The 19075-nt window shown below is 45.9% G+C and overlaps 1 long non-coding RNA gene across 2 annotated transcripts; it reads right to left on the bottom strand.

Moving 5' to 3' along the window:
• Positions 1-1501: 1501 nt before the first annotated feature.
• On the bottom strand, positions 1502-15096 carry LOC141409801 (uncharacterized). Of its 2 annotated transcripts, none has more exons than XR_012431996.1 (2): positions 14954-15096; positions 1502-2175 (listed from the first exon to the last, which is right to left on the bottom strand). It is a non-coding gene; the product is annotated as an uncharacterized lncRNA (long non-coding RNA). The 2 variants fall into 2 exon arrangements; XR_012431997.1 differs by lacking the exon at positions 14954-15096 and adding an exon at positions 3412-3612.
• Positions 15097-19075: the final 3979 nt, after the last annotated feature.

Here is a 19075-nt window from a genome sequence, read left to right as displayed (position 1 = left end):
CCCGGTCACGCCCCTCATGAGTGGAGCCCCGTGTCCCCCGTATCTGTCTGTGTTCTTCACCAGGAGGTTTTTCCATTTTCTGTGACTTTTGTTGCTGCGAAGTTCTTCCTGGTCCTGGGTCCCAACTGACCACCTTCCAGCCCCAGTCATCCTGCAGGTCCTCATGGTGGAAGTCCACTCCCCTTCTCATGCCATGTTCCTTCACAGATGTGAATAGCTCTCTCTGTCCTGTCTTTTAGAGACCCAGACCCTGACCCCTCCTACTACCAAACCATGGTTCTGGAACTCTTCATGTCTCATCCATCCTCCCTCTAGCTTTTCCTACTGGGGGCCTCCTTCTCAGAATGTAGCAGCTACATACACCAGGGCTGGATTCAATAATGTCACCTCCCTTGTTTCAGCCAGTAGACCTCTATTGATTTAGTCTAAAGTCACATTGGCCTTTTGGCAGCCTGTCCCTATGGTGACTCATAATGAGGTTCATTTGGAGTCAACCAAAACTCTTATAAAGGACACTGCCTGGACACATCCACCCCTGCCCCCAAGCAGGTAGCTGTTTTGTTGAGCTTCGGAGCAAAATGTCCGACTTTTACATTTGTCCCTGTTACATTTCTCTGTTTTAATCTGCCCCATCATTCCTATAGTTTTCTGTCATCTGGGAACCTGTTGCAAATGCCTTCTGTTGATTGATCCACATTATTGTTTACAGAGCAATTTTGTTATGGAATCACCTAACCATGTCAGCCTACAGCTTGCTTCCCTCTGCCTTGTTCAGAAAGGTCACAGAAGGCTGCTTGTTCACAGCTTTGCTGAAACATCTTAAAGTGTTGGGCCAGGAGAAGTGTTAGAGACCATCTGCTTCAAGCCCTTCATATTTCAGATGAAGAAATTGAGGCCAGGTGAGGTAAAGGGGCTGCTAAAAGATTATACAGTGATCTTGTCTGCAGTAGAGCCAAAGATCAGGACTCAGAGATTCCCATACCCAAGGACCCTTCGGTTATTTGCCCAGCAAGGAAACCACTGGTACACTGCATCCAGTCTGCTGGAAGATTCCAAAACAGAGGACAACAGAGCCCCTGCCCTTGGGAAGAAAGGCTAAGTGGGCCCTGAAAAGCAAGTAATCAACTGACGACTAGAGAAACAATGTGGTCCAGACATACAATGAAATACGGTCCAGCCATGAAAAGGAATGCAGCACTGACGCATGCTACAACGTGGGTGAACCTTGAAAAATTATGGTCAGTGAAATAAGCCAGTGGCAGAAGACCACATATTGCATGATTCCATTTAGAGGATTTGCCACAATAGGCAGATCCCTCCAAACACAGAAAGCACCTTCGTGGGTGCCAGGGTCTGGGGGGTAGAGGGACGTGGGGAGTGACTGCTAATGGGTACAAGATTTCTTTTTGGAGTGACAAATGTTCTGGAATTAGACATTTGTTGATGATGGTTGCCCAACAATGTAACGCACTCAAAACCACTGAATTGTACACCTTAAAATGGTTAAAATGGTGAATTTTATGGCATGTGAATTATACCTTCATTTTTAACAACATCAGTCTGTCTTCCAGCTCACTCGTGGACAGTGGAGAAGAAGGGAAACGAAGGAGGTCAAGAACAAACCCTTTCCTCTGCTCCCAGCTGAAGAGCTTTGCATACGGCGGGGAGGGCCTGGAGGGGCCACTCTCTGGGCAGCTGGGGGTTGCTTTTCCACCTACAGGGCCTGCCTGCCATGTCCTTCCTAGCGCATTCTGAGTGTCCCCTGGGCTGCGGTCCTGGGACCTCCCCCACTCTTCCGCCCTTCACCTGGAGCCGCGATGGGAACTGGGCCTCCCTGGGCTACTGCTCTGCCTTGGAAGGAAATGGGGGACACTTGCTTGGCTCTTCAGCACCCGCCCCGTGTTTCCGTGTTTGTGTGAAGGACAAAGGTCTTAGCGATCTCCTGCCAGGCTCAGATCCACTCCTCTACACGGCACGCCTTGCTCTGGCCAAGGCTCCATTCGGAGGAATTCGGGTGCGGCACAGCGTCAGGGTCCAGCGATAAGCAGTCACCTGGGGGGACCCCAGCTGGCCTCAGAGCGCGGGCAGGAAGAGGAGCCAGAAACTGGACAGCAATGGGGAGGGGGTTCCGATAAAGTATGCAGAAATCACCGTGGAGAAGAGAAGCGACTGGGGCTGTTTCAGAAAAAAAAAAAAATTAAATCCTCTGCCAGTTGGAAGCGCGTTGCTTTCATGTCGGCCTGACTGATTCCCGCGTGGGCGTGCGGCTCTGGCTCTGGCGGCCTGCCAGGGAGCGTGGGTGGCGTTCCCAGAACAAAAGTTCAGGCTGCGCAAGAGTCACCTGCGGGAGAGCCCTGTCCCCGCCCACCAGGGACCGCTCCGCCCACCGCCCAGGGCAGTGAGCACAGCAGCCAGGTAGCCCTGCTACCAGGGAGGGCAAACATGCACCGCGCACAACACACAGCACATACACACAACATACAACAGACAACACACACAACACATACAACACACACAACACATACAACACAAACACAACACATACACACAACACACACACAACAGACAACACACAACACATACGACACACACAACACATACACACAACACACAACAGACAACACACACAACACATACAACACACACAACACATACACACAACACACACACAACAGACAACACACACAACACATACAACACACACAACAGACAACACAAACACACAACACATACAACACACACAACACATACACACAACATACAACAGACAACACAACACATACAACACAAACACATACACACAACACATACACACAACAGACAACACACAACACATCCAACACAAACACACAACAGACAACAAAAAGACACAACACATACAACACAAACACACAACACATACACACAACAGACAACACACACAACACATACAACACAAACACAACACATACACACAACAGACAACACACAACACATACAACACACACAACACATACAACACACAACAGACAACACAAACACATACAACACAAACAACACATACACACAACAGACAACACACAACACATACAACACACACAACAGACAACACAAACAACATACAATACATACAACACACACAACTGACCACACACAATATACAACACACACTACAAACAGCACACAATATACTACACACAATACACAACACATATAACACAAAACACAACACACACACACTACAGACAACACAACATACAATATATAACACAACACACACTACAGACAATACAACAAACCATGCACACCACAAAACATACAACACACAAACCATACACAACATACACCACATACAACAACATACGCCACACACAACACACACAACACAGGAACCATACAACACACACAACATACAACACAAAAAACACATACCACACACCCCTCTCTCTCTCTCCCCATCTCTGTCTCTCCTCATGCGTTCTCGCCCATGGAGAATGTAAGTGAGAAGAGCTGTTTGCATCGTGGAGCCAATGAGGCATCCATAAAGAAGAAGGACCGCGGGAGCCCACTCTCTACCAGAAGGGCCAGAGCTCAGGGAGCGCCACTGTTAGCAAGATGGGAGCCAGCTTTCACAGAGCACTGTGTGTCTTCAAAGAACTTCACCAGCATTGACTCATTAAGCCGCCCACACCTCTGAGGCAGCTGGGGCGGCAGCTTGGTTCTCCCTGTCAGAGAGGAGAGGTCAACGCTCACCTCAGGGCACAGGGCAAATTCAAGGAGGGACGAGGGCCACTGTGTCCCAGATGACCCAGCCAAGGAACCTGCTTCTGTCTCAGGGAAGATGTCAAGTGAGGTCGGAAGTCAAGGACCAGCTCTCCAGATGCTGAAGGGTTAAGGAAGGAGGAAGAGAGGGTGGGTGGCTGGTGGCATCATGTTACCTTCTGCCTGTCACCCAGAGAGCCAAGCTGAACAGGCAGCAGGCGTGCTTGTGAGGAAGGGTGGGTCCAGCCTTCCTGGGGCAGCAGCCCCTCCACCCTCTTTTTCCTGTGCTGACAGAGAAGGGAGAAGGGGTCTCAGAGAGGCCCTTGGACCGAGTTCCTTCATTCCTCCCTTCTAGGAGTGATGCGTTTTTACAATATCAACAGTCCTCACTCCCAGGCAAGATCTCTGTAATGCATCACACGGATGAATCCTTCTGTATCTCAAAGTTCACACACAGTATGAACTCACCAGCCAACAGGGAGCTTGTTTTTATGCTAATGGAATGGCAAAGGGAAAGTTCTTCCCAAATGAAAGAGCTTTGATGTCCTGTATTTCTATATGTGTATGTGTGTGTGTACACATATGTATACACATGCATATACATATTTATATATTATATATTTTTTATATATATCTATTTCCTCCCAAAAAAATGGCTGGTCCGGAGCTGAATCTCTTTCCTCCTCAAACCCCTATTTGGAAGCAGGCATTCCTCCCATGGTGAAAGGGCTCACATACAGCACAGCTTGGTTTCTGAAAGCTTGGCCTTTAGAACTAGAAAGATTTGCTTCACTCATTGTCTGAATGTGGAGAAGAACCTGACTCTTAGAGGCAGCTTTCTCTGACCCCATCGCTGCCTGGGATCCCAACACCTAGGAAGAGGTTTAAAAGAGGAACTGTCCAACCCAAAGCCAAGGGCAACACAGACCAGCCTGACTTCTTCACTCATAGCTTGAGCAAGCTGCTCGTCTCGGTGATTATTTGGACACATGCTACAAGCACAGAGACATACCCTCACCTTTTGTTTTCAGGGATTAAAGAGAAGATTTTAAAAATCTGAAGCCAAAAAGACACAGAGAAACAGAAGCAGCTATAAGAAATACACCCTTGGAAGGGAACAACTTCAGAAGAGAGAACGAGCAGGACCCTCAACTTTGTCCTGAGCCCTTCATTGGAAAGCTTATCCATCTTCATTTTTCCTAAAACTGGGATTTGTAACTAAAACCATTTCCTAAATGCTGCTATGGACATTGTAGTACCAGGCACAAACTCAGGGTAGACATGTCGTTTTCAAGGACAGTTGAAGTGGGCGCATTGTATTTAGGTCAAGTGACTTAAATGCTAGGTTGGACGACTTAGGTGAACTCTTTATTGGCACAAGGTAAATGCACATTTTGCACAGCCAAGTCAATCTTGCATTCTTGTTAAAAGGTGTGAATTGGTATTTTTAATCAGTGGCAGCCGACTGTAGTATCAAGAGCCCAGGAGTTCAAATCTGCTTCTGTCATCTATCCACCAAAGGACCTCAGGCTGATTAACCCCTTCTAGACTCCTGTCCCCATCTCTAAACAAACAATAGTAATGGCAGCTCCCTGGTAGGTTTGCTGTAAAGATTAAATGAGATGCTGCTGCCAAACACTGAGCCACAGTAGGCATTCTCTTTGCCCTTGGATTTGTTTTTCCACAATACAATTCTATGTACCTTAGAAAAATCAAATGATGATCTGGTTACTTATTGAGCCAATTGAAGGCATGCCTATAAGGTTATTGAAATTTATGGGGTTTTTTGTTTGTTTGTTTTGTTTTATTGGTCTTTTAGTTAGAAATAAGGATTGATAAAAGAAAAAGGGGGAAGAGAGGGATGGAAGGAGAAAGGGAGAAGGATGGGAGGAAGGTAGGAAGAAAGGAAGGGAGGAAGAGAGGAAGGATGGGAGGGAGGGAGAAAGGATGGGAGGGAGGGAGAAAGGATGGGAGGGAGGGAGAAAGGATGGGAGGGAGGGGAAGGAAGGAAAGAAGGAGGGAAGGAAGGAGGGAAGGAAGGAGGGAGGGAGGGAAGGAAGGAAGGAGGGAAGGAAGGAAAGAGGGAAGGAAGGAAGGAAAGGAAGGAAGGAAAAAGGAAGGAGGGAGGGAAGGAAGGAGAGAAGGAAGGAGGGAGGGAGGAAGGATGGGAGGGAGGGAGGAAGGATGGGAGGAAGGGGAAGGAAGGAAGGAAGGAGGGAGGGAGGGAGGGAAGGGAGGGAGGGAGGGAAGGGAGGGAGGGAAGGTAGGAAGGAGGGAAGGTAGGAAGGAAGGAAGGAAGGAAGGAAGGAAGGAAGGAAGGAAATAACTGAGCCTATTTTAACCAAACACAAAGAACTTAGAATGGAGCTACCCTTATCTCTTCCCCATCTGTAGATGAAAATCTGAAAGAAACAAATGTCCTCCCATGTTTTTTGGCTTCTTTATCAGAGGTGCTTGCAAGCGTCTGCCTAGGCAGGCTGTGGCCCGTTGCACCTATTTGTGAAGACCTTCCTTTTCTTGAAACAATACACTGAATAAATACCCCTGGAGTTAGAAATCTGGCAAAGCACCTGAAAAGGGGTGGGCAGGGGGTGCAAAAACTATAATAAAAAAGGCATTACACACAGTAAGAGCTTGCTCAGTCAACATTTGTTGAATGAATGAATTCTAGCTTCTGATTATAGCTTTGAGCTTTAATGTCTCTTGGCTGCAGAATTGGTCCCCCATTTCCACTTTCTGTGTTCATGCTGCCCTTGCATAGGCTAGAACCGCCATTTCACGTCACCTGTCTTACAACATTTAGAGTGCATTCTCAGACCACCTGCATCACAGTCATCTGCTAAAAAGGCATATTCCAGGCCTTTCCAAATTGCCAAAGACCAGATTCTGAAGATCCATAGTCCAGTATGTGACTGGTCCTAAACTGGTTACTCTAGGTGAGGGGAGAGAGGGAAAGTGTCTGGCTTCTACAGAGGAGAGCAGGGAGAGTTGACCCGGAGCCCCAGCCAGCCTGCACCACGGGGGTGAGGGGGAGAAAGGGGCATTAATATTATTCTTTTTTTCTTTTTTCTTTTCTTTTTTTTTTTTTTTGAGACGGAGTCTCGCTGTGTCGCCCAGGCTGGAGTGCAGTGGCGCGATCTCGGCTCACTGCAAGCTCCGCCTCCCGGGTTCACGCCATTCTCCTGCCTCAGCCTCCCGAGTAGCTGGGACTACAGGCGCCCACAACCGCGCCCGGCTAATTTTTTTTTTGTATTTTTAGTAGAGACGGGGTTTCACCGTGGTCTCGATCTCCTGACCTTGTGATCCGCCCGCCTCGGCCTCCCAAAGTGCTGGGATTACAGGCGTGAGCCACCGCGCCCGGCCCTTTTCTTTTTTCTTTCTTTCTTTTTTTTTTGAGATGGAGTTTCACTCTTGTTGCCCAGGAGTGCAATTGTGAGATCTCAGCTCACCGCAACCTCCACCTCCTGGGTTCAAGTGATTCTTCCGCCTCAGCCTCCTGAGTAGCTAGGATTACAGGCATGCAGCACCATGCCCAGCTAATTTTGTATTTTTTGTAGAGACAGGGTTTCTCCATGTTAGTCAGGCTGGTCTGGAACTCCTGACCTCAGGTAATCCACCTATCTCGGCCTCCCAAAGCGCTGAGATTACAGGCGTGAGCCACTGCGCCTGGCCTAACATTATTCTCTTTCAACCTGAGGGTCTAAGAAACACTTTAAGAAGCTTCAAATAAAGGCTTGTTATTTAAACTTATAAAACAGCCGCCTAAGAGATCAAAATAGCAATAGCCTAAGCAGTATATTAGCAGGAGGGAGGAGGGAACAAATCTTCATTTCTCATGGCAGAAATCTACCGATAATGCCAAAAATGGGTATTTTTGAAGCGGTATACATACATTACTTAGCAACCTGGGGTGGATTGCCATCAGAACTAAAAGCAGAAATAGTTACAAGATTTAATTTAAAATGGTGATTTCTGTGAAGCTAACCTGGGTGGGGTGACCAGGGCAGAGAACTCTTGTTTTCCACAATAAAATATTTCTATACGGGTTGATTTTTTTTCCTAGCCGTGTCTAAATCACAAAAGAAAGTTAGACTTTGAATTTGAAAAGCATTTGGGCTGGTTGAGTCAGTCTCTGGGGTTGGGGGCGGGGGGTGGCCCATAAAGGTTACTCCAAAAGCTCCCAAATGAGTCTCTGAGCTGCTGCTGAAGTGGCACCAGACAACTTTGTGAAGTGAATGAACCAATGAGTAAATAATGGAAGAAGAATCAGAGACGTCAACGCTGGCTGTTTGATATGCACATGAAGGTGCCAGTCTTGCCCAGGGACCCAAATCCAACCTAAACTGAGAGGCAAAACTGACTGTGGCTTCACCTCAAGGCTCCTCTTCCTCTCCTGCACCCCTTTATTTTTTTAACCTATTCTAATTCACAATTAGAAAATAATACAAGTATTGAAAGTTACATCATACGGCCGGGTGCGGTGGCTCAAGCCTGTAATCCCAGCACTTTGGGAGGCCGAGACGGGCGGATCACGAGGTCAGGAGATCGAGACCATCCTGGCTAACATACTGAAACCCCGTCTCTACTAAAAAATACAAAAAAAAACACTAGCCGGGCGAGGTGGCGGGCGCCTGTAGTCCCAGCTACTCGGGAGGCTGAGGCAGGAGAATGGCGTAAACCCGGGAGGCGGAGCTTGCAGTGAGCCGAGATCACGCCACTGCACTCCAGCCTGGGCGACAGAGCGAGACTCCGTCTCAAAAATTGGAATTGGAAAAAACTGCTTTAAAGTTCATATGGAACCAAAAAAGAGCCCGCATCTCTAAGACAATCCTAAGTCAAAAGAACAAAGCTGGAGGCATCACGCTACCTGACTTCAAACTATACTACAAGGCTACAGTAACCAAAACAGCATGGTACTGGTACCAAAACAGAGATATAGACCAATGGAACAGAACAGAGTCCTCAGAAAAAATACCACACATTTACAGCCATCTGATCTTTGACAAACCTGAGAGAAACAAGAAATGGGGAAAGGATTCCCTATTTAATAAATGGTGCTGGGAAAATTGGCTAGCCATAAGTAGAAAGCTGAAACTGGATCCTTTCCTTACTCCTTATACGAAAATTAATTCAAGATGGATTAGAGACTTAAATGTTAGACCTAATACCATAAAAATCCTAGAGGAAAACCTAGGTAGTACCATTCAGAACATAGGCATGGGCAAAGACTTCATGTCTAAAAACACCAAAAGCAATGGCAGCAAAAGCCAAAACTGACAAATGGGATCTCATTAAACTAAAGAGCTTCTGCACAGCAAAAGAAACTATCATCAGAGTGAACAGGCAACCTACAGAATGGGAGAAAATTTTTGCAATCTACTCATCTGACAAAGGGCTAATATCCAGAACCTACAAAGAACTCAAACAAATTTACAAGAAAAAAACAAACAACCCCATCAAAAAGTGGGCAAAGGATATGAACAGACATTTCTCAAAAGAAGACATTCATACAGCCAACAGACACATGAAAAAATGCTCATCATCACTGGCCATCAGAGAAATGCAAATCAAAACAATGAGATACCATCTCACACCAGTTAGAATGGCGATCACTAAAAAGTCAGGAAACAACAGGTGCTGGAGAGGATGTGGAGAAATAGGAACACTTTTACACTGTTGGTGGGATTGTAAACTAGTTCAACCATTATGGAAAACAGTATGGCAATTCCTCAAGGATCTAGAACTAGATGTACCATATGACCCAGCCATCCCATTACTGGGTATATACCCAAAGGATTATAAATTATGCTGCTATAAAGACACATGCACACGTATGTTTATTGCAGCACTATTCACAATAGCAAAGACTTGGAATCAACCCAAATGTCCATCAGTGACAGATTGGATTAAGAAAATGTGGCACATATACACCATGGAATACTATGCAGCCATCAAAAAGGATGAGTTTGTGTCCTTTGTAGGGACATGGATGCAGCTGGAAACCATCATTCTTAGCAAACTATCACAAGAACAGAAAACCAAACACCACATGTTCTCACTCATAGGTGGGAACTGAACAATGAGATCACTTGGACTCAGGAAGGGGAACATCACACACAGGGGCCTATCATGGGGAGGGGGGAGGGGGGAGGGGGGAGGGATTGCATTGGGAGTTATACCTGATGTAAATGACGAGTTGATGGGTGTAGCACACCAACATGGCACAAGTATACATATGTAACAAACCTGCACGTTATGCACATGTACCCTACAACTTAAAGTATAATAATAATAAATAAATTTTTAAAAAAATAAAAATAAAATAAAATAAAATAAAGAAAGTTACATCATACATAAACCATTTCCCTAAATGTCCTTGGCTGGCACCATCACCCAGTAGCTCCCCAGGGTGGCTGGTGATCACAGAGGACTCCATTCAGACCACTCAGCAGGGTATACCAAGGACAGTCCTCTCAACCTGCAGAACTTTCTGGTTAAAAAAAAAAAAAAATACTGCTTTTAAGACTTAAATCAAGGTCTTCAACAGAAAAGCCAGAGACAAACAAAAACAAACAAACTGATTCAGGTTTTCAACCAAGCTCAAAGAACCTTTGTCAAAGTAAATCAAAGCACTCCAGCAGCCAGCTTATTAGGTTTAATCATCAACTGTGCTTATCAGATCCCTCATTTGTAAGTCCCCTGAAGAAAAAAAGTGCAAAATGATTCCTTTTGTGCTTTGGAGATTGATATCAAAGGAGGCCTTGAGGTCAACTACAGAGGTGCTTTAAGTGGAAATTATAAGCAGGAAACAAAATGCACTCATTCAGTTTCTTCGAGTTGAGCAGAGACCTCCTGGATGCCATGCGTCAGCTTCACCTGCTAGAAACACACACTCACCTCACTGTCCAAGACCCTGGAAAGGGGAACCCCTTGAATTGATTGGGTTTTGCTTCCCTTGGGCAATTCTTCACTATGGTTTAGAGATTTGGGGTCTTCCAGTGGCATTCTACTCAATCAAGGTGACCAGCCATCTGTTGAACTGTCTTTTCCAACCCGATATACCCAAGTGCTATGGTTCCAATTTCAATATTCCCTCCTAGGGATAGCAAATGAGAAGATCTATGGGTGAATAATGACAAGAATATGGTAAATGGTTGGCATTATTACCCACGAACCTGCATTAAGTCAGGTTGGTTTGCTGGCACCCTGAAGTCAGCCATGGCACAGTAGCTGATTCAAAATCCAAACACACAGCAGCCAAAGAGGAAAGCAAAGGGCAAATTAAGCCACCACTGAAGGTGCTCAGAAAGGCCAGAGGAAGATTCCATCCCACACCCAGCTCGACTTCTTCCCACCTTTCTTCTTCATCCTTCTTTCTGCATCTCACATTTCAGTTCTCATACTCTTTTCTCCAAACAAATTCTGCCACATTCTCCTGGGACACCCTCTTGCTTTCTCTCTCCCTCTTGATGCAGCAGTAGTTCTTAAACCTTCCCATGGAAAATCCCACCAGTTTCTTCCTTCCTAGGACCCTCTCTCCTTTCCCTGTACCAAAAATCAAGACCAAGCTGGGATTACAGAATGGGGAGACCCTGAGAGTGGAGTAGGAAAGAGAGACTTGGGTTATTGGTGCACAAAATATGTGGTCCCTGGAACACTATTAATATTGTGTTGATGGCCTACAATGTGTTGGCCGCCATATTAAATTGCTGAATTTAACAGGTGTCTAAACTGGGCTTTTCTAAGTGTGTTCGGAGGACACTGTTCCAGGGAGATGCTTCTTACTAAGAGCATTTGATTGTTAAATACCTTTGGAAAATGTGTCATCTCTTATTCATCCCCTGAAGACTCCCAATACACATTAAATTTTTGGTAATGCGTGCAATAGATATATTTATTTGTCATTGGTTAGCCCAGTATTTCCGTTTTTTTGTGTGTGTTTGTGTGTGTGTGTGTGTGTTCGTTTTTTGAGACAGGGTCTTACTCTAGCACCCAGGCTGGTGTGCAGTGGCACAATCTCAGCTCACTGCAACCTCTGCTTCCTGGGCTCCAGTGATCCTCCTTCCTCAGCCTCCCAAGTAACTGGGGCTAGAGGCACACGCCACCACACCTAGCTAATTTTTGTATTATTTGTAGTAATGGGGCCTCACTATGTTGCCCAGGCTCCTAACTTATTTGATCACTGAACCCACTTGATCATGGAAAAAGCAGCAGCTAATGTCAGCATCACTCTTGGCCCATGTAGATCTTCAAGGTGGAGTCACCAAAGTACAAATGTTCTGTGTGTGTAGGCTCTGGAGCCCCGGGTGGGCGTTCACCTGATTTACTGGAGTGTTTGTGGTAGTGTAGCCAGGGGCTTGATGATTCTTGACCAGGAGGTTTTGTTCCCCAGAAACAGGGGGTGCAAAAAATGAGCTAGGGAGACAATTCAGGCATGGACAGTTGAGTAAACACAGAACGTTTAAAAAGAGAAGTCAGCAGAATCACCTTGGTGCTCCTGTGTGGGATTCCTTTCCAAAATACAGTCATTGCTTTTAAAAATCTCAAAGATCCTTTGGTTTTCTTTCTCATGCTCCCATTCCCCAGAACCCCCACCCCTTCCTTAGCATCATGGTTTCTTAAATGGAATGATCTTCTCATGGTCCACAGACCTAGGAGAGGAATGCAGACCCCTCCAGCCCAGAGCCAGCCCAAGATGTCTGACACCAGGGCTGCTATTTTGAAGGGTGCTTCGAGATCTGCAGCTCCAGGCGTTTTGTTATTTTGCTATTTGCTTTTGGAACTTCTTAAAACAAACCTCAAAGATGAGAAAACTCCTGTTTGAAATGAATTCCTTTCAGAATCCAAGAAATGACTCACAGAGGCTGTTTTGGCATTTATGTTCCCTGTTAAGATGATTAGGCTCATAAATTCTATTTTTGAAATGCAATCTTTGTACCCCGAATATTTTTCCAGAACAGCAACAAAAAAAACCTGAGGTGGAGGAGTAGGGGAGGAATGATACTCCTATTTACATGTTTGCTGTGATTTAAATACATGCTGTTGCCCACTGACTTTTGTATTTTATCATGTATTCTTCCCCACACGATTAAAGAGGTTGGGCAATTTTCATCAGTGAAGTTGCTTAAAATGCTCTTATTCTAAAGAAGAAACTAACTTTTTAAAATATTACTAGCTCATATATGAACAAGACTTGAGCTTGTTCATATACGAGCTAGTAAGATAAAAAGTTCTGTTTTTACCCAAATGTCCAATGACTGATGAATGAATAACAAAAACATGGAATAGTATTCAGCCTTAAAAAGGAATAAAATTCTGATACTTGTTCCCAGCAGGAATATACCTTGAGGACTCTGGGAAGACACTTTTAGAAATACGAGTGGCCCGGGGCTTCTTCCCCGCCCTGGTTTTGATCTTACCAACACTGCTGCTCCTGAAACAGCCTAGTTACTCATTCTTCCAAACGAATGTTTGGCTGGACCCAAGCCCTACTTTAATCACAAAACTGGTACCGTTCCAACTGAGTTAGGTGGTTTTCTTAGGGCCACGCAAGACTGTCTTGGCAGGGGGCAGGTGCAGCCTCCCTTCTTGGGAAAAAAGTCCCAACTGTAGAAATGTGGTGGCCCCTGAGATTTGTTTTAAGTTATTGTAGCTGTTACCTAAGTTTTACGCACCGGCGCCTTTGTTCTTGTGTAATAAACTGTCAACTGCAGCATGTTCAAAGTAGCTCGACCCTCTATTTGGTCATAAAATTAATCCTAATCTAAAAACCACTCTTTCATTTTTAATTGCATGGCAAGCCCAAGTTTTTAAGGAGCGTTTTGTTGTTCGGTACTTTTGATAACACCCTTGAAGCAGTACTGGTCATGAGAAACGACTTCATGTATGCCTCTTCAAGAACAATGAACTGCACTAAACTCTTTTTTTTTTTTAATGTAAGTTCAGGGGTACATGTGCAGGTTTGTTATATAGGTAAACTTGCGTTACAAATGTTTATTGTACAGATTGTTTCATCACCCAGGTATTAAGCCTAGTACCCATTAGTTATTTTTTCTGATCCTCTCCTTCCTCCCACCCTCCACCCTCAAGTAGGCCCCAGTGTATGTTGTTCCCCTCTATGTGTCTAAGCGTTCTCATCATTTAGCTCCCAGTTATAAGTGAGAACAATTTGGTTTTCTGTTCCTGTATTAGTTTGCTAAGGATAATGGCCTCCAGCTTCATCTACGTTCCTACAAATAATGTGATCTCATTCTTTTTTATGGCTGCATAGTATTCCACGGTGTATGTGTATCACATGTTTTATCCAGGCAATTACTGATGGGCATTTACGTTGATTCCGTGTCTCTGCTATGGTGAATAGTGCTGCAATGAACATATGTGTGCATGTCTTTATGACAGAATGATTTCTATTTCTTTGGGTATATGCCTGTATTGAGATTGCTGAGTTGAATGGCTGTTCTGTTTTTAGCTCTTCAAGGAATCACCACGCTGCTTTCCGCAGTGGCTGGCCCAATTTACACTCCCACCAAAAGTGTAGAAGCATTCCTTTCTCTCCATAACCTCACCAGCATCTGTTATTTTTTGACTTTTTAGTAATAGCCATTCTGACTGATGTGCGATGGTATCTCATTGTGGTTTTGATGTGCATTTCTCTAATAATTGGTGATGTGTAGCTTTTTTTTCATATGCTTGTTGGCCATGTGTATGTATTCTTTTGAAAAGGAATTGCCTAAACTCAAACCTCAAAAGAAGTATTCTGCTGTTTGAGTTTCAAATGAAAAATAAAGCACCAAGAATAAAGATCTTCAAGAACGTCATGTTTTAGAGTCTCTGGCATGACTAAACAGGTAATGAATGCCCATCTCATGTGTATCTTCATGCTCTCCCTAAGGCACAGGCCATGTTTCTGAATTACATGTTAAGAGATATACACAGTCGAGGGAGTGACCAGCCATTACATTGCAAAAATAATCCCTGTGAAGTAATTATCATCTGTTTACCTTGACTTGCCCAGAACAACTTGGTCATCAAACATCTCTCTTTATGATGCACCCACATGGATTTTGGTAAAGCAGAGATTGTGGAGGAATGAATGTATCAAATATAGACAAAACTGTCAGATAAGCTTTACAAATAAGTTTGTCACATTTTTTCACGTGTAGGCAATTCTCCCTGTCTTCACTGGGGCGGATCTGGAGTGATGTTAACTTACCCCATTGAGCTTCGTCCTCTCAGCTTTGGGCTTCTGGGCCACTCTGAGTTGATGGGGCACAAGAGTTTGGGGAAGATGGATAAGAACACAGTTCCCATCAGTTTCCAGGATGCCTCATTAGGAAGCTCTCTTTTTGGCCAGACCTGGGGGAGACGCCATATAACACAATGCACACCAGAGGCAAGGCAGTGAAGTTTAGCAGGGCTGAGCCACCCCCACTTGAGACACAAGGCTGGGCACCATATTACACCAGTGATGACACCTCTAATGGGGTGGAAAGGTCACTTAGGCATGGCTATCTTCAACTCCACTATTCACCTTCCCCACCTCCACTCCTTTTCTGCCCTCTCTCTATAGTCTGGGCAGAAAGAAGGAAGAGATTTCTTCCGGAGGTCCTAAGATAAGCCACAGAAGAGCTTCTCTCCACAAAGCCCCCATTTGTGGTCATGGAAGGCAGGCGAAGGTTGGTGCCCTTGGGTGGGCGTCTCTTGCTCTGGAATGGAGGGCGGGGGCTGGTGTTAGCACTTCCCTCACCTTTGGAAACTCCCTTGGCTGTAAAGAGCAAGATGAGAGGACACAAGCAGGGACGGCGCCAGTGAAGCTGCCAGCTGGGGCCTCCATATCCCCTCCTGCAGATCCACTGCTGATGGTGTCACCCAACCCCTTGCCTGCAGCCGAGGCCCACTGCCCTCTCAGACAACACTCCACCAATCCCAAGAAAGGGGCGATGAGTCCCAAGAATTGTCTGCCTTTTAATGGGAGCCAGTCCTGCCCAAAGGGTTGTGGGAGAAACAATGGGCTGAAAGGGGCCCCTCTGATCTTTGGACTCACATCCTTCAGGGGGACTACAGGCTGCATCATTCATTCCTTCATTCATTCAATAACAGTTCATTGAGTTTCTGCTCTGTGTTCTCAAGGTTGGGAATTGGCAGCAAACAAGACTCTGCTCTCATGGTGCTGAGGACCTTGAGACCTACAGTCCTCAGGCAAGAAACCCAGCTTTCCCATCACAGCACATGGTGCTATAAAGAACACCAGGTGGGTCACGGGCTGCAGAGCAACTGAACCCCCCTGAACCCCCACTTCGGGGAGTGCCAAGCTAAGGCCTCAGTGAGGAAAAGGAGCCAGGTAAGTGAAAATACAGGGGGAAAGCTTTGTGTGGGGAACACATGCAAAGGCCCTGGGGTAGGTGGTCAGGAGCATTCAAGGAGCAGCTGGTGTTTTGCAGCTGCAGGGGAAGGAAGGAGGGATGCTCCGTGTGAACACAGGGCATCACAGGGAAGCAAGAAGATGGTCCCAACTGTCTTCTGAGGACACTCTCTGGTCTCATCTGCAGCCCCAAGCGTGGGCTTCTAAACCACTCAGGGAACCGATGGAAAAACTTATCTGATTCGAAACCCAGTGAAGAAGCCAGGGGTGTTGGCATGTGCCTGTAATGCCAGCTACTTAGGAGGCTAAGATGGAAGGATGGCTCAAGGCCAGGAGTTCAAGGCCAGCCTGGGCAAAGTAGAGTCCCTGTCTGTCACAAAAGAGTAAAATTAAATAAATAAAATCTACCACGCACCACTGCCCTCCTTGCACACCACTGAAGAGGCTGCTGCCTTCTTTGGCAGTCCCTCCATTCACATCCGGCATCATCAGACATCAGGCACACATCTCAGCCTGCTGTATTCCCAGCAGGGGACGCAGAGCCAGGACACCAGCCCATTCTTCCTAACTAATCTGTTTCCTCTGCTGTTTAATTAGACCAGTTCTTCTCAACAGCGGGCTGCTGTTTCCCCCAGGGGACACTGGCAATTTCTGGAGGCATTTTTGGTTGGCACGAATGGGGCAGGGGTGCTGCTGGCATCTGGCAGGTAGGGGCAGGGGTGCTGCTAACATCCTGCAGCACCGGTGACAGCCCCCCACACCAGAAAACCATCCCGTCCAAAATGCCAATCCATAGATCAGAAGGAAGATGAGCCTGGGGAGAAAACTAGAGAGGATTTTGCCCCAGAAAAAAATGACCCACAATAAAGCTGGCTCAGCTCTTTTCAAAATTAAATACCTTCCCTCTTTGTCACACACTGGAAAACAAGCAAGTTTCTATTTCAGGCTGTGGGGTGGGTTAGCGTCGGCTTGGCCGGCTGTCTGGCAGAGGCTCCGATTCATCATGGACAGCTAAGTGTGGTTTGCTGTGTGTCAGGAGAAGGTCCAGGATGGGCTGGGGCAGGGAGTGTGGGGAGCAGACCACCCTCATCTCTGGGGCTGCTGGAGCTTCCGGAGGCTGGAGCACACCCAGCCTGCTCCTCCTTGTGGGAAGTGATTAAATGTGAAGCTTAAAGCTGTAAGGACTTCCTGGCATTGTGGGTTTTTACTTCTGAACTTGTTCCCCCCTCTTTTTACCTGCCCTCTGAAGCTTCCAGGAAAAATAGGCTTTTCGATAAACAGAGAGAGCCCAGCCAGAGAAGCTTTGACACTTTAAGATTCTAAGTCACTAGTTCACGGTTAATTCAAGTACTTTGCAGATTGGGAGAGTGAAGAGAAGTGACAAAGGCCCCTCTTCCTCCCGCTTCAGTTAGGGGGTGGGGTGGGGAGAAAGAGAGAGCGAGGCGGGGGACATTTATGGGATGATGGAAAGTCCAAAAGGAAATAAAAAAATTTCCCACATCAAAAATGGCAGAGTCCAAAGAATAAGAGAAAAGTCTGATGAGGCCCGAGTATCATCAGCTGTTATAGAAGAATGATTTTGATTTAATTGTAGCAGCTACACTTGTATACATTTGAGGTGGAGAAAAAACTGGACCTCCCAACACAGTCATGTTTTTATATGAACAGAAAAGATTCTACTGCAGCAGGCCATGGGCCAGCCCAGCTGGCTGTCTGCAGCCAACACCTGCTGTGTGTACTTAGGTCTTCACTGGCGGCCTCACCTTCCCTGCACCCCACATCCTTAATGGGGGTGAGGCTGTTTCCAAAGGGCATAAAACTGGTTCTTAAGGGGTCAACAAATCTTAGACGTTGTAATGGTTTGTGGCCCTTTAACTCTTCATCCTCTACAGCACATTCTTACTCTTTAGTATTGAATTTCCTTTGTTGTGAGGAAATTAAATTAAGTTTAAATTGATTAGTCTTTCTTTCTGGGGGGTGATAGGATGGAAAAGTTGTACAACACAGTCCCAGTCCCCTCTGGCACCAGCAGCCCTGTCCACTGAGGAGAGTCTGAAGCTCACTCACACTTGGGCCTAAGTGTTTGACTGGGATGTCTGATGGGTGGAACCTTTCCCGCCAGCGGCTAGCCATGCTGCACAGAGGTGTGAGCATGTAGGGAGGAACCAATGCGGTGGGCCAGGGGCACCATCTTCATTGCTCCTCGAAGATGGTGGCTCTTTTCTCTGTTCCTGTGACATATGGCTTCTGCTAGTCACAAGTCTGTGGCCACATGGCTCCCACGTCTGGCTTCCTCTTGCACCCTGCTGCTCTGCCCTTGCCAATTCTTGGTTAGTCTTTTCCTCATGCTTCCCAAGAGGGTGACAGGGTGGATTGATCAGTCATTTTCTAGTTTCCAATATCCTTTGTGTTAGTTTCCTTGCAGCTGCTGTAATAAATTACCATAGACTTAGTGGCTTTAAAAACACAAAATTTGGGGGCCATAAAGGAGGAAAAAACGTCTACTCTCACCCTCCTAGCTTCTCCCGCTATTGCCCTGTAAATGAAACTAATTGCTAATGGTTTGAATGTCTCTTTCCAAAACTCATGTTGAAACTTAATTGCCAATGTAATGTAATATAATGTATCAGGAGGTGGGGCCTTGAAGAGGTGATTAATAGATTAATGTCATTATTGTGGGAGTGGGTTAGTTATTGCAGAAGTGGGATCCTGATGAAAAGAATGAGTTCAGCCTGATTTCCTCTGCCTGTCTCACATGCTCACTTCTGCCTTCTGTCATGGGCCCACTCTGGCCAGATGCAAGTGCCAAGCACTTGGACTTCCCAGCCTCCAGAACTGTGAGCTAAATCAATCTCTCTTTTTTGAAATAAATTATCTTGTCTGTGGCATTCTGTTATAGCAGCAGAAAATGGACTAAGGCACTGATGAAGGACAGATTAACAAGAGAAAAGCAGACAGAAGTTTACTAATGTG

Source organism: Macaca fascicularis, chromosome 3 (genome assembly GCF_037993035.2).
Source record: "Macaca fascicularis isolate 582-1 chromosome 3, T2T-MFA8v1.1".
NCBI lineage: Eukaryota > Metazoa > Chordata > Mammalia > Primates > Cercopithecidae > Macaca > Macaca fascicularis.
Note: the sequence above shows the minus strand (reverse complement) of the source record. Positions and strands in the feature narration are given on the sequence as shown.